General features: G+C 36.9%; 1 protein-coding gene and 1 long non-coding RNA gene across 7 annotated transcripts in view; one reads left to right on the top strand and one right to left on the bottom strand.

Moving 5' to 3' along the window:
• Window positions 1-16,949, bottom strand: part of NF1 (neurofibromin 1) — a 265,517-nt gene that overhangs the window by 81,362 nt on the left and 167,206 nt on the right. The gene's annotated exons all lie outside the window — the stretch shown is intronic.
• On the top strand, window positions 13,260-15,755 carry LOC121474138. Its single transcript, XR_005983275.1, has 2 exons — window positions 13,260-13,325; window positions 14,586-15,755. It is a non-coding gene; the product is annotated as an uncharacterized LOC121474138 (long non-coding RNA).

The following is a 16,949-nucleotide window of genomic DNA, read 5'->3' as shown; positions in this document are numbered from 1 at the left end:
ATTCCTTTCAAAATATGACTGCTTGCTGACAACGCACCTGGTCACAACGCACCAGTTGTGGTGGAGATGGACAAAAAGAGTAATGTTGTTTTCATGTCTGACAACACAACATCCATTCTGTAGCCTATGGCTCAAGAAGTAATCGTGGCCTTCAGGTCTTACTTAACGCGTACATTTCTTAAGGCTACAGCTGCCACAGATTCCTCCGATGGAACTGAACAAAGTGAACTAAAAACTTCTGGAGAAAGGAGACACCATTCTAGACGCTGCCATTAAAAACATTTGTGATTCATGGAAAGAGGTCAAATATCAAGAGGAACAGGAATTTTGGAAGAAGTGATTTCAACCTTCATGGATGGCTTTAGGGGTTTTAAAGTGAAAGAGGTATTGTATATGGCAAAATAACAAGAAAATTAGGATTGGACTAGAGGTGAATCCTAAAGATGTGACTGAATTGCTGAAATCTTATGATAAAACCTGAACAGATGAGGAGTTGCTTCTTATGAATGAACAAAGAAAATGGTTTCTTGAGTTGGAATCTCTACCTGGTAAAGATGCTGAGAAAACTGCTGAACTAACAACAAAGAATTTAGAATATGACATACACGTAGTTGATAAACCAACAGCAGGGTTTCAGAGGACTGACTCCAACTCTGAAAGAAATTCTACCATGGGTAAAATGTTACTGAACAGCATCACAGGCTATTGAGAAATCATTCCTTAAAGAAAGTCAACTGATGCATCAAACTTCATTGTGGCCTTGTTTTAAGAAATTGCCAAGGCCACCTCAGCTTCAACAACCAGCACCCTGACCAGTCAGCAGCCATCAACACCAAGTCAGGAACTTAAACCAGCAAAAAGATTACAACTTGCTGAAAACTCAAATGAAAGCTCAAATGATGAAAGCTCAAATCATTTTTAGCATCAAGTACCTTCAATAAAGGTATGTACATTGTTATTTTAGATATGCTATTCCTCAACTAACAGACTACAGTACAGGGTAAGCATAACTTTTACATTCACTGGGAAACCAAAAAATTCATTTGATTCACTTTACTGTGATATCTGCTTCATTGCTGTGGTCTGGAACTGAACCTGTAGTATCTCCAAAGGAGGCTGCTTGCTGGTAGGCCAACATATTGTATTAGTTAACTTTAGTTCCATGTGGTCAGTTGCTATCAGGATTGTTCCCCCAACAAATCTAACCAGACAAGCTCTTTTCTCTCTTTTAAACAAATAAAACCCCCCAAACATTCAATAATTTCCCAAATCTCAGAATACAATCTAAACTTTATTTTTTAAAGATTTTATTTATTTATTTATGAGACACACACAGAGAGAGGCAGAGACATACGCAGAGGGAGAAGCAGACTCCCCACAGGGAGCCCAATGTGGGACTTGATCCCGGGACTCCAGAATCACGCCCTGAGCTGAAGGCAGATGCTTAAGCACTGAGCCACCCAGGCGTCCCAATCTAAACTCTTAATATGGTTTACTTATGGTCAGGCCCTTGCCTCTCTTTACAGTAAGCAGCATCTTCAAAATTTTCCAGCTCCATCACTGTATAGTTCAAGCAAAATATCTGTCCCTCTGGTTGACCATATTCTCTCTTGCCACCCAGCTTTCAAAGATACTGCATGTCCTCTGTGATATATTACTTTCCCTCTTCTTCCCCTGGCAAACTCTTATTAACCCTTTTGATTTCAGTTTAGATATTACACCCTTTTAGGAGTTTTTTGAGCATTTGACCTGAATTTATAAATAAGAGAATGAATTAACACAGATCAAAGGTATGTAACTGGTAGGCTACCAATGACCTACTTAAGACAGACCAAGTCAAACCTTTGAAAGTCTTATTCTACAGTCTGTTTCTTCCATTAGGTCAAAGTAATAGCTTCAGAGTCCACAAAAAGGAGAGATCTAAGAAAAGTTACAAATGAAAGAAGGGACACCTGGGTGGCTCAGTCTGTGTAAGCCTCTGACTCCTGGTTGTCGCTTAGGTCATGATCTCAGGGCTGTGGGATCAAGCCCTATGCTGAACTTCAGGCTCAGCGGGGAGTCTGCTCGAGATGCTTTCCCCTCTCCCTCTGCAACCACCCCCCCACACTCCACTCTCTCTCTCTAAAATAAATAAATAAAATCTTTTTTTTTTTTCTTAAAGAATAAAAGAAGATTTGGCTAGGCGGCTACTTAGGAATTAGCTCTGGGCAGTGTGAGTTACTTATGGAACAATTCAGAGAAAGGTTAATTCTGATACCTGTGAACAACTTAGTACCAGTAGACTGCTTAAGGGAAACCAGTCAGGGAAACAGAAACAAATGCCACCTCAATGTTAATGTATTAAGCAGATTAGTTTGCTTCACGCTTTGGAAAGTGTTGTGCAAAGTGAGGTTTTAAAGAAGCTTAACTTAAAAAAAAAAAAAAAGCCATTTTGGCTCAAAGCCCCAACTCCATTAAACATGTTTAGGAACTAGTGGAAACATATGCTCAATACATTCATTTATTTTAATAATCATAATACTGTGGCTTGGTATTATGAATTTGCTAGTAGCTACTGTTGAGATCAAAGCACAAAAACTAAACACATATACACACACAGTAAAAAGAACAAACTACATAGTTCTTTTCTGAACAAAACAGTTCTAAGTGTACATGGTGGTTTAACAGGAAGGGCATGAGAAGGTTTTCTCACCTACGGCCTAAGTTGTTATCTTGGGCAAGTGATTCAATGTATCTTCTAGTAAAAATCTAGTCAAGACCATGTATCCTACATGGGTATTTTTAGGAATACATTAAATCATGTTTATTAAAGCTACATAAATATTTTAAAGATTACTGTTCTCCCTTGTTTAAGAGATTCTTGGGTAATTACTAAGATCAAAAATGGAAATGACTGAATCCATATATGTAGTTACACTTCAAATAACTAGTTTACAAGGTCTGTCACTTATTTGTCCCATAGAAAGTACAATTTGGCAGTAATAAAATCAGATACCTGAATAATTCACACAGGTATCTCAAAGGCAAGTAGCACATAAATCTGATGAAATATTTAATATCAGGAAACGTAGTTTTTCACTTTGTTACTTAGTTGCCCATAGTCACCATTTAAACAAACTTAACACTTCTGGGAACTGAAGGAACTGAAATGGCTGTCAACAGAATGGTTGTCCTTGCCTCAACAAAAAACTAAGATTAATGGCTTTTCATTGAGATAGAAAAAAACAAAACAGTAAAAGAACACAAAGATGCCATCACTACAATAACTACAGGGAAGGCCCTCATTTGCCAAACAAAGCCTCAGTGACCGCTTGTGCATGTAAGGCACTTTGCAATGTAAGAGTAACTGGGGCACAGCCACATCCAATTACAGGCTCCATTACTTAGCGAACAGATACTCCACCATGTCTCCTCAAGCAGATGACAAATAAGCAATGTTTCAAAAGAATGTCATCTACTGGTAAGTTCTAGTATTTCCTCATGGTATGGCTTTTCTACAATGACTACATGAAATCTTTCTTGTTTTAACAAAGTATATACTTGGATGAAGTGCTTTAAGTCTCTTGCCCTGAGTCTAAAAAAGCTGTAGGACATGAAGTATGAACTTAGTAAAGTACTTAGTAAAGTTTCTGTAAAGCACATTTAAATTAATCAAAGCACCAAGGAGTCACCTGAAACTAGTAAAACATCTTCATATATTAATTATGAGTTGACTATAAGCAAATTTTAATTTTTAACATGAATATCACACATGATATAAATATTACTAAGAGTCATTTGTAAGTCACATAAGAAAAAATTCATTTTAAACAAAAACTATTATTACTAAGCTTGACATTTTGTCTTGTTTATCAAAAAAATTTCAAGTATGAAGATTTTCCTACCGTATCTAAATAGAACATGCTTTAGACTTTGACAGTCCTTCCAAAAATTGTTTCCCTTAAATGTTGTGCTCAAAGGCAGCAGGATTTGATGTACATCACCTCTAACAGTGACTCTTCTGAAAGGAATAATAGTCACTTGGATCTATTTATTCTTAGATGCTGTTTTAGAAATTTTCCATGTTGTTTTATATAATCAAACCTTTTTAAGACATCTTAGGATTATTTCAAGGATCATATACTTCCACTAAAAGAGGTGAACCACAATTCATTAAAAACAACAACTGGTGGGGTGCCTGGGTGGCTCAGACAGTTAACTGTTCTACTTTTGATTTCAGCTCGGGTCACAATCTCAGGGTCATGAGATCGAGCCCCGCATTAGGCTCTGTCCTCCCCCATGGAGTCGGCTGGAGATTCTATCTCCTTCTACCTCCCAACCCCCAACTCATCTCTACTCCCTCTCTAAAATAAATGAAATTTTTAAAACCTGATTTTTTTCATAGCAATAAACTGTGGCCACTGACTGTATTATTGTGTAGTATATGTCAAGTCACAACTACCAGATTATTCAAAATCAATCACTAAATCATCTTTGATGAGTAAACCAAAGCCTTGTTTCACTAACATCCAAGGTCACTATAATTCTATAAATAAAGTATCACAGAAAACAAAACCACTAGAGAAATCTTTTGGCTCAATTCAGAACTCCAATTCTAATCACTATTATTAAATCAAGTCTTCCTTCAAATTACAGTCATGTGTGTCTATAATTTAAACTGGCAATTAGTCTTAACACTATCACTGAATTTTATATATAACAATTAAAAGCTAGGTATTAAGTGTTCTATGAATTGCCACATACTCTGCTAGATTCTCTGTATCTAGACAAAGACATCGAAACCTAGGAGCTAAAAGTCTAAGAGGTAAACAGAAAATTTATATTCCATGCACCTTTAGCTTCACTGCAACATTATTTAAAATAGCCAAGGGGCACCCCAGTGTCAGTCGATTAACTGTTTGACTCTTGATTTCAGCTCAGGTCATGATCGCAGGGTTGTGGGATTGAGCCCCACACTGGGCTCCACGCTCAGCAAGTAGTCTGCTTAGGATTCTGTCTCTCCTTCTCCCCCTGGGCATGTACACATACTCTCTCTCTCTCAATCTTAATCTGTATAAATCTTAAAAAATAAAATAGCCAAGACATGGAAGCAACCTAAGTGTCCACTGATGGACAAACAGATTAAGAAAATCTCTCTTTCTCTCTCTCTCTCTGTCTGTCTCTCTCTCTCTCTCACACACACACACACACAAAAACACACACATGAAATATTATTCAGCCATAATAAAGAAGTAAATCTTGCCATTTGTAACATGGATGGACCTTGATGGCATTATGCTAAGAGAAATGAATCAGAAAGAGAAGGCCAAATATCTTATGATTTTATTTACATGTGGAATCTAAAAAGAACAAAAAAGTAAACTTACAGATACAGAGAACAAATTAGTGGTTGCCAGAGCAGGGCTGGGGGTTGGGTGAAATGGGTGAACAAGATCAAAAGATACAAATTTTCAGTTATAAAATAAGTAATTCGGGGAGGTAATATACAGCATGCTGACCATAATTAATAATACTGTATTGAATATCTGAAAGTTGCTAAAAGAGTAGATCTTAAAAATTTTCATGACAAGAAAAAAATTGTCACTATGCAAAGTGATAAATTTTAACTGGACTTACTGTAGTAATCATTTTGCAATATACATATAAATACTGAATCATTTTGCTGTATACCTGAAACTAATATAATGTTATATGTCAATTATATCTCAATTTTTTAAAAAAGGAAAAACTATATTCTAACATGGTCATTGTTAAATAGTAATAGAATATGCAATGGTTTAGTAAGGAGGCATTTTAACCAAAATTTGCCTACAAAGGCAGAGGAGAACAAATGTTGGATGAGGTTGTGGAGAAATTTAAATTTTTGTACACTGCTGGTGGAAATGTAAAATAATAATGCTGCTTTGGAAAACAGTTCGGTAATTCATCAAAAGGTTAACATTAAGCTACCAAATGATCCAGCAATTCTACTCCTTATATACCAAAGAAAGTAAAAAATATATATCCAGACAAAAATTTACACATGGCATGTTGCTATGAATGTTTGTAGTAGCATTATTCATAATAGCAAAAAAAAAAAAAAAAGGAAACAATATCCACTAACAGATGTTAACATTAACAAAATGTGGTATGTCCGTGCGATGGAATATTACTCAGCTATAAAAAGTAATGAAGTAATGATATGTGCTACGACTTCATGAATCTTGAAAAATTGTATAAAGTAAAAGAAGCCAGTCACAAAATAGTATATATTGTATGATTCCACTTACATGATATGTCTAGAAGAGGCAAATCCATAGGGATATGGATGCCAGGGACTAGGGGGTAGTGGTCAGAACAGGGAATAACTAATGAATATGGGGTTTCTTTTGGGGGTAAATGCCTAACTTAGACATAACTGCACAACTCTGTAAATATACTAAAAACCACTGAATTGTATACTTTAAAAAAGTAAATTTTAGGGGTGCCCGGGTGGCTCAGTTGGTTAAATGTCTGCCTTCAGCTCAGGTCATGATCCCAGGGTCCTGGGATTGAATCCCACATTGGGCTTTTCGCTCAGTGGGGAGCCTGCTTCTCCCTCTCCCTCCCTGCTCCCCATGCTTATGCTCTCTTAAAAAAGAAAGGTAAAAATTAAAATATATGAATTCTATCTCACTAAAGCTATTATTATTTTTTAAAACTTGCCTAACTAAAGGGACAAAGGTCAGGTTACTGAGATGGGTCTTGAATCAAAAGTAGGAGTTGGCCCTATTTTAAAGGATGGGCATCCAAGGTCAATATTAAGACGGCCAGTATTGCTGAAGCACAAGGCTAGGCCTATAATATAAAGTCTGGACCATCCTTCTACAGATGTTACTACACAATTGTGATGGCTAGTTTTCTATTATTAAATTTAAATGACCAATTGAGACAAATAGTTTTAGGACTTCTTTAACCACTATAAGAGTAATATAGAGAATGCTCGTTTGGCATTCTGAGTTTTCTGGGTAGACTTTGTGTCTCTGCCTGCTCCTATAGTCTTCTTGACAACAGCTCTGATGATACCCTCAGCAATGTACCATGAATATCCTTTCCTAAGGACAGCACAGAAGAAAACGAGGCTTACTTAAAATGACATCAATGATTGCAGCAGCATCAGATTTTCAAAATAAGGCCAGCATCTTGCTTTTTACTTAACCTTCTGCTTTAGTTCAGCAACCTTCCAACTAAATATGAGCAGTATAAAAGATTATGAAGAGACTTATATGGGATGCTAAGGAACAAAGGCTTTATCTTGCAAGTCAGTGGTTTTGTTGAAGCATGGTACCATACGATGGGGTGGTATAAGAAACAGGCATTTAGAGGCACTTGTTTGGCTCAGGTTGTGATCCCGGGGTCCTGGCACTGAATCCAGTATCAGGCTCCCTACAGGGAGCCTGCTTCTTCCACTGCCTATGTCTCTGTGTCTCTCTCTGTGTCTCTCATGAATAAGTTTTTAAAAAGGAAATAGGCATTTAATAATTCTGTATTTCTTTTTACTATTATCTTTTGTTTACTGGTTTTCTAGTTATAGCAATCAATACTCATTTCCTATTTATAGAATAATATAAATTTTACTTTAAGAAAAAAAGTCCAAAAGAAGCCAATAAAAAAATACTGAGGCAATAATAGAAGTTTTGAAGAAATGGCAAAATCCCAAAAGTGGTATATAAATGCCTTACATATGAAAATTTAGCTAACAGGAGCACATAAAAGGTTTTATCTGGAAGTAACATTGGTCATATTTTAGAGTGATAATTCTAGCAGTATTGTGGAAAATGGAGGGGATGGAGTAATATCCTGGTGACAAATTATTCAATTAGGAAGTTGTAATAGCCTAGACCAGAGGTGAGCAAGCTATGGTCCACTGGCAATATACTGTCTGCATGTCACATATGGCCTGTTTTTGTAAGGCTTGAAAACTAAGAATGGTTCTTACGTTTTTTTTTTTTTAAAGAGCTGTTCAAAACAAAGCAACCCTTTCCCCCACAAAATAGAAAGAATAAGAAAAACTTTGGCTTGTAAAGCCTAAAATATTTACTACCTGTTCCTTCACCAAAAATGTTTGCTAATCCCAGCTTCAACAACTGATTTAACTGCAAACTGGGATTGTAATATGAGGATAAAGCAAAAAAAATTTCTGAAGAAACATCAACAAGACTTAATAACTAATCAGTTGTATATGGTTAAGAGCAGGTAGATGTGAAAACTGATGTTAACCACATTCAACTGATAGTCACATGAAGCCTTACATTTAAAGCTCAAGGCAGATGGAGAAACCATTTATCCAAGGGAAGGAAACAGAAGCAGAGTCTCTCTTAAAACCTAAATCATGGGGATCCCTGGGTGGCTCAGTGGTTTAGCACCTGCCTTTGGCCCAGGGTGTGATCCCGGGGTCCTGGGATTAAGTCCCACATCGGGCTCCCTGTGTGGAGCCTGCTTCTCCCTCTGCCTGTGTCTCTGCCTCTCTCTCTGTGTCTCTCATGAATAAATAAAATATTTAAAAAAAACAAAACTAAACGAAATCACTTATTTTTTTCATTGGCAACAAAAAATGAGAATAAATGACAATAAGCCAAAATTGGATAACAGACTTACAGTATTAAAAAATTAGGAAACAAACTTGCTCAGACAGACATTTGCTCTTGAAACATGTATTTTGCAACTAAGGGGAAATGTGTTATTTCCCCTGTATTAGATTTCTAAAATGAAAAGGCTGATATTTTACCATAGAAAAGTGCTAAGTACAATTCTAAAAGGTATCACATTTCAGTCTAACATAACAACAGCCTGCTTATGTATATTTGCATATCCACTTTCTCAGGAAGCTTACAAATAGTTTTTTATTTTTTAAGATTTATTTGACAGAGACAGCAAGCAAGAGAGCACAAGCAGGGGGAGCAACAGAAGGAGAGGGAGAAGCAGGCTCTCTGCTGAGCAGGGAGAGTGATGGGGGGTTCGATCCTAGGACTCTGGGATCATGACCTGAGATGAAGGCAGACACCCAACTGACCAAGCCACTCAGGTACCCCAAATAGTTTCTTTACAAGTAATTGTCCACAATGAAAGCCACTTGTGCTACACACTCCTGAAATGTTTTAAATGTTCTACTTTTCAATACAGGTAAAAGCCCATTAATAGCATGGTAAAGATGTCAATCCTGAAAACCCTAAATGCTTTCAGAACTAGCCAAACATACATAACTTTCAAAGTTTAAAAGTTCAATAGATATGAGGCATAGGTGCAATAAGCACACAAGGCATATTACAGAGGATTATCTTTTAAAAAGCAAAAAGTGCTTCCACTGCCAACAGAGTAACTGCTACTCAAGAAAACATTGAAGTGTCCTATTCATGAGGCAAAAACCAAAGAGAAAAGTTACAGAAAGATAGGGCCTGTTTCTAGAGTAACATTAAAATTGCAACTTGAGGGCAGCCCGGGTGGCTCAGTGGTTTAGCGCCGCCTTCAGCCCAGGGCATGATCCTGGAGACCCAGGATCGAGTCCCACGTCGGGCTCCCTGCATGGAGGCTGCTTCTCCCTCTACTTGTGTCTCTGCCTCTCTCTCTGTCTCTGTGGCTTTCATGAATAAATAAAATCTTTTAAAAACTAAATAAATAAATAAATAAATAGCAACTTGAAATTCTCAAGAAATTGCTACATAACATAAAATCTATGAGTACTAAGATGATTTTATAAATAAGACCACTTTTCTCCATTTTTTATGAGTTTTGAAATAATATGTGAAGGTAGAAAGTTCTAGAAACACCAAAAAAGTGGGGGGAGGGGGGAGGCCAATTCAAGGTAATATAAGTATGTAAAGGAAGATACTGCTCTTATGATTGCTTGCTAGTTCCAAAGTTCCAATATTAAATACAAGAAATTTAGATTTCCCAGATAAAAAATTAACAACACAGTTGCTATTCTTACGTCAATCCTGGCTACTATTTACCCAATGCTTACTATATGCTGGGCACTGTACTGAATACCATTTGAATACCACAATTAGTACAATACATCTATGAACTTGGCACAGATCCCACAATCCCTCATCTGAAACCTCTGGGACAAGAAAGAGTTCAGAATTTAGAACTGTTCAGGTTTTTAGGAAGACAATACAGTGCATATAATGTTTGTGATAGTTTGGGTTCCAGCAGGAAACAGGTGGCACACAAGCTGGGATATTAGAGAACACATATAAAGGAGAGAGAAGGGTTTACTCTAAGAGCTCTAGGAAAACTATAAAAGACAGTGAGATTGTAGACCTGAAGGAGGAGAGCAGGGAGCAGTTACCAGAAACCAGACATACACAGGGCTGCTCCGCAAAAACTGCTATCTTCATGGAGGGATGCAGTCAATCCACAGTGACCTTTCAGGAAGCAAGCCAAAAGAATACATTATTTCCCATAGGCCAAATGAAAGTGAATGAGGAGAGAAGCTGCATGCTATCTCCCACACAGGTCAGCTCTCAGGGAACAACAGAGTGGAGAAGTAGAGGGAACCATGCTGGAGAGGCAAAGGCAAGTTATCCAGCACATTGTAGGAGTCAGCATCAACTCCTACAATGCCACAATGTCGAAATAACCCTTGACAAAATACAACAAAAGTTTATTTCTCACTTGTATCAGGTCATCCAGTAGTTCAACACTTGTCAACCCTCTGTTTCTAGAGGGTGCTGACAGAAAAGAACAAGATGGAGCGTGGTGAGGTCTGGAAGGGACTTACACCAGGGGAATCTACACTTTGCTGACCGGGACACAGTCACACAGTACCACCTAACTGAAAAGATGCTTGGAGTAGTAGAGTAATGTGCCTGGAAGGAACAGGAGAAACATAAATATAAGTACTAGTTGTATCATATCTTCTATAACATCCGCACAAACTGGGACAAATATAGATAGTATTAATAACAATAATGAAAAGCCTCACACCAATGCAGGTTAGGTATTTCTACCAAGTAAGTTTTGGTACCAAACTTTTTTGGGCAAAACTTTATGTTTTCTGAGGATTTTGGATCTCAGAATCGCAGGTAAGCAATTATGAATGTGCATTATGATTCATATTATACAAATGAAGAAAGCTCTCAAATAGTTAGAAAATAGAGATGGGACTTCAACTGAGACCTGTGACTGGCAACCTTATACTTGGGAAAACTGCAAATGACCAACTGGCTCTTATTACTTTCGATATCATTAATGGTATCAGCCCTTGGACATGAAGAAATAGGAGATATTGCCATAAATTCCAATGTTTATTTTGTCCTATTCTGTACTAGCACTCATTGTGCTAGCAGGTAAAGGGGATATAGATAGTTAGAGGTAATACCTGAACCATGAAATGCCAGAATATGGTGGAAGAAAGATTAGGAAATATCTAGAGTAAAAAGCAGACTTGACCAGTACTCTAAAAGTATGAAGTTTTAAAATGACTGATTCTGAAGTGTAGAATTATGGAAGGCTCACATAAAAGATACTGGAATTAGATTTAGAATAAGCACAAAATTTTGAAAGAGAAGACGTCATACTTTGGGCATACAGGGAAGGCTGCACAGAGACTGGAGGTGTTTAAAGGGCTAAATAATGAATGGCAAATGATTTTTGTTTAGGAGCATCTGAGTGCTAGGGAGTTCAGAGTTTTAAATTTTACTTAATTATCATCACGAGGCCTGGGCAGCTTAAGATTAATAACAAAAAGAAGATAATGAGGAGTCCAAGGTTGGAAAGCCATTTAGCTAGGTAATGATAGAATTAACTGAGAAAGAGATTAGGAGAAGAACCTGGGTTTAAAAATAGGTGAGGGGAATTTTGGAATTTTAAATTTTTTTTTAAGATTTTACCATGCAGGGAGCCCGATGTGGGACTCGATCCCAGGACTTCAGAATCAAGCCCTGGGCCAAAGGCAGGTGCTTAAACCACTGAGCCATCCAGGGATCCCCTAATTTTTAAATTTTAAATAAGTTGAGATTCAGGTGTCTGAAGCATCACTAAGGAATTATCTGTGCATTATGTGAGTACTCTGATTTATAAATTTCTACTCCAGTTGCTAAGAGGCTTTTTATGTTGACTTCTAAGTCTAATCATGCTAACCTCGAGTGAAGTGAGGTACTCTATTGCATGTACCATATAAATAAGATGTAGCAAGCACTGGTTCTATTCATTCAGGAGAAAAATAAATCTTTATGGCAACGTAAAACAAGCGAGGAACATGTACTGACTTGTACTTCTGCCATTTATGTAGCAATTTCCTTGTATGTCAACACCACGGTTCACAGCCTGCAATTTTTAAAGACTGCTGGCCAATGTGATGAAAACATTAGCACAATACAACTGAACTTTCCTGTATGCTAGTTATAAAGGAAAAGAAGTAATCAAAAGACAAAATTTAAAAAAAAAAAAGACAAAATTCCTTTAAAGAATATACTTAAATGTGCTTCAATGTGGGTGTTTGATGTACTTAAAAAAATTTTTGTTGGGAAAGGCACCTGGGTAGTTCAATCAGTTGGACAACTGTTTCTTGATTTTGGCACAAGTGTGATTACAGAATGGTGGGACTGAGCCCTGCATAGGGTTCTGAGATCAGCAGGGAGTCTGCTTAGCACTCTCTTTTTCTCATTCTCTTTCTCTTTAAAATAAATAAATAAATCTTAGAAAACCTTAAACAAAAAAAACCCTTTGTTGGGGCACCGGGCTGGCCCAGTCCATACAGCATGTGACTCTTGATCTCAGGGTCATGATTTCAAGCCCCACCATGGTGTGAAGCCTACTTTAAAAAAAAAAAAAAAAAAAAAAAGCTTTTTTAATGCAGTATGACAGTATCACTTTCATATGCAACCTATTCTTCTTCCTAAATTATTTTTAATACTTCAAAATAACTATGGTCAGAAACCACCTATAAACATGTACACAAGATGCTTTAAGAAAAATAAAGACCTCTATCTCTACTGTACTTGACTTTAAGTCATGATAATCACAGCAGGCAAAATAATATATTCCTCTAGTTAGTCAATCGAGTGAAGAAACTAACTAATGAATATATAGATAAATGGATATATTCCCTGGGTTCTTTATATAAGCAAGTCGGTTTCAGAAAGACTTTATCTGAATTCCTTGATCTATGCCAAGGTCTGTTTATACTAGTTGTTTGGAAAACACCCAACAGGATATTTTCAAGGAGCAAATGGCAGGTCAAGTTCAGAACATGTGACTTCCTTACTAATTATATTTAAATAGCATACAGTAAGAAATTAGAGTCCCTACAAGACCCTGGAGAAAGCCTGAATTCTTAATCCTCAAAGAAAAAACATCAAAAGGTAATATCAATTTGAAATTTTTCTGAATTATGTATTAGAATCAAATGTAACTTTTAGGATATATAGGATTTCCAAAATTAAAGTTTCAGCTTTAAGTTTAACAAAAGTAAAAGACTATTTAACCATGACCAACATGAGCTAACTGCATTATTTCAAAAGTGGCAACCCATTAGATTTGAATGTAAGGTAAGAGAAATTTAGCCTTACTTTAAAAATGGTTTACTATTAAACTTTTGGTCTACATCTATATTATGCTTTTACACTCCATGTCTACTAAAAAATTCTGGACTAAGAGTCAGACTCAAGTTCTAATTCTGGTCATGTTTAGATATGCATCCTCAGGCAAGTTATGCCCTTTGTCTGAACTCATTTGTACAATGAAGGAATTGATATTGATCACTCTAAATTTTCCTCTATCCTAAAAACTATGAAATTGTGGTTTTTTTTTTTTAATTATTTATTTAGTTATTTGAGAGAAAGAATACAAGCAGGTGGAGTGGGAGAGGGAGAAGCAGGCTCCTTGCCAAGCAGAGCACCCAACTTGGGGCTCAATCCCGCCAGGATCATGACCTGAGCCAAAAGCAGACACTTAATAGACTAAGCCACCCAGGTACCTCAAAAACTATGAAGGTGTTAAACCAAAGACTGGCATTTCTCCAGTGCTAAAATAACGCTTCCTTCAGTTTTCCCTCTTTAAAAAAGCTAGTTCTGGGGTACTTGGATAGTTCAGTCAGTTAAGCATCTGCCTTTGGCTTAGGTCATGATCTCAGGGTCCTGGGATGGAGCCTTGTGTTAGGTCTCTGCTCAGTGGGAAGTCTGCTTCTCCCTCTCCCTCAACCCCTTGCCCCTGCTCTTTCTCTTTTTTATTTTATTATTTTTTAATTTTTAAAATATTTTATTTATTTATTCATGAGAGATACAGAGAGAGAGGTAGAGACATAGGTAGAGGGAGAAGCAGGCTCACCATGGGAAGCCTGATATGGGACTTGATCCCAGGACCCCAGGATCACCACCTGAGCCAAAGGCAGGTGCTCAACCACTGAGCCACCCTCTCTCTCTTTTTTAAATTTGTTTTTATTGAAGTTCGATTTGCCAACATATAGTATAACACCCAGTGCTCATCCCATCAAGTGCCATCCTCAGTGCCCGTCACCCTCTCTCTATCTCAAATAAATACAATCTGTTCTTAAAAAAAAAAAAAGCTACTTCTTAGATTTGTGTTCAAAGTGTCAATAAATTTCTACAATTATTTTGAAACAGGAAAACAATGTTTACGCTATTATTCATCATCCTGTTCCTCCTGTTTGTTACTAATACTTCGGTGATAAATACAACACTGATAACTTCAGGGTCTGTGACAGACTTGAATCTCAAGTTGAGCCTGCATTCTATGACAACCCCAAATTCCAAGACAACCTTGAATGCCAACACAATCTCGAATTCCAAGATAACTCCAAATCTCCATATAACCTCAACATCCAAGACAACCTCAAAATCCAAGACAACTTCATATTTTCAAACAATGTTGAATACAAAGATGACCTCAAATATCAAGGCGACTCCGAAAACAGCAGTGAGCCCAAAGACAGGGACGACTATGAAAAGTGGTAGCACAGCAGTGAACCCAATGGACAACCTTCACTTTCTTCTTTCTATACTATGTTTGCTGTTTTGTGTGTGCTCAGGCTGAAGTGGACTTAAAGTGTCTGCATTCCTAGTCCAGTTCATTACTATCTGCTGAATTACTACAAGCACACTAAGAAAATCAAGTATCTTTCAACTCCTTCTTAGGATATTATCATTATTCTAGCTTAGTAAGGTTGTAGATTTTAATTGTGGAAGTTTAATTATCACCTTAATATAATGATTTCTTTCCTTATAAATGCTAAAACAAGCAAAATACCACACGTTTGCCTTTTAAATATTTGCAAAATTGAACAAAAACCCAGATTTTTACATTAAAAATGTCAGAGAAAAAATTATCTCGGTGATGTTTAACCAAAGTGTGTGTGTGTGTGTGTGTGTGTGTGTGTGTGTGTGACAGAGAGAGGGGGGGATTAGGGATAGGTAATGAGGACTGGTGTGTGCTATTTTTGTATTATTTTTTATTAAACAAATATGTGCTAATCTATTTTTTTTTAAGATTTAGAGAGAGAAAAAAAAAGATTTAGAGAGACAGAGAGGGCACAAGTGGGAGGGGCAGAGGGAGGAGAGAGAAGCACACTGCGCACTGAGATTGATCCCACAACACTGAATCATGACCTGAGCCAAAACCAAGAATCAGCTACTCAACTAACTGCACACCATCCAGACACCCCAACAACTGCTAATCTTATAAGGAAATATTACAGTACTACACAAGATGTTACCTATCTATGTCACCATATTTCATCAAAAGCAATGTTACATTAAAAAAAAAAAAAGTGTGAATTCTGTTGGTTTTTTTTTTTTAAGTTTTTCTTTTTACTTAAGTAATCTCTACACCCAACTTGGGGCTCGAACTCACAATCTCAAGATCAAGAGTCACATGCTCTTCCAACTGAGTGAGCCAGGTGCCCCAATTCTGCTAACTATTGTAATTCATAAATAGCTGGTCCAATGGCAAGATTATCTTGCTCTGAGTAAATCTTTGTCTGGTATTTGAAAAAGTCATTTGTAAATTAGATGCCTAGAATTCAAAATTCTTCCCTATAGAAATATATCTCATAACTATTAGAGAGTTTCATGTTGGTCTACAAATGTTGATTTAGCCCAAAAACCTCATTCCTAATTTTTAACACTGATAATAACCATGTCATCAATAGTACAGTTGTTAAGGTTTGAAACCCAGCTCTGATTCTTAAGAACTGTGCCATCATGAGTTAAATACATGACCCAGTGGGATCCCCAAACTTCAGGAATAAACTGACTACAAACAAATCCCTTGGATGCCTGTTGACTATATATAGATTAGGCTTCTCCAAGAGGTTCTGATTTGGTAGCTCATGGTAAGGGCTGGGATGTTTGCTTGTTTTAATTCTCCAAGTCATTCTGACAGCTAGGTCTGAGAACATCTAACAACTTCTCTGAAACAAGTTTCAGTTTATACACAAGTTAATCATTGTTAATAATAATGCCTCAGAAAGTTACTGTTAGTGTTAAATGAAAAATTCTATCATATGCACAATTTGCCTGATGCAAAGAAAGCACACGGTAAATGTTAGCTGTTTCCATTATTATTACTACTACCACCCCAAAAACAATTGCCAGGTATCACAACATTCCTAAGAGGAAAATTCTTCATTGTAACTTTTAGGTTTTTATACTTTTAATTTTTATTCAAAAATAACCTGTGTCCCTGGCAACAAGTCAAATAATACAGAGGTATATAACAAATATTATAATTGACCTCTACCTCCTCCAATCATACTTCATAAGTAAGCAATGTGAACAGCTTAACGGTGTCTATTTCCACACACTGCTCAGTCTGTATGTGCTTGTGCACACATACTTATATGACAAGTGTCAGCCTTCCTTCTGGGTCTTTATAAAGCTGCAATGGAGGACTTCTGTTACTTTCACCTGCTCAGAACCACTTTTCCTCATCCTGGTATCTTCAATTTTTCATTGGGAAACCCTGCCCCT

The sequence above is a fragment of the Vulpes lagopus genome, chromosome 12 (assembly GCF_018345385.1).
Source record: "Vulpes lagopus strain Blue_001 chromosome 12, ASM1834538v1, whole genome shotgun sequence".
Lineage (NCBI taxonomy): Eukaryota > Metazoa > Chordata > Mammalia > Carnivora > Canidae > Vulpes > Vulpes lagopus.
This window is presented reverse-complemented; position numbering and strand designations above follow the sequence as displayed.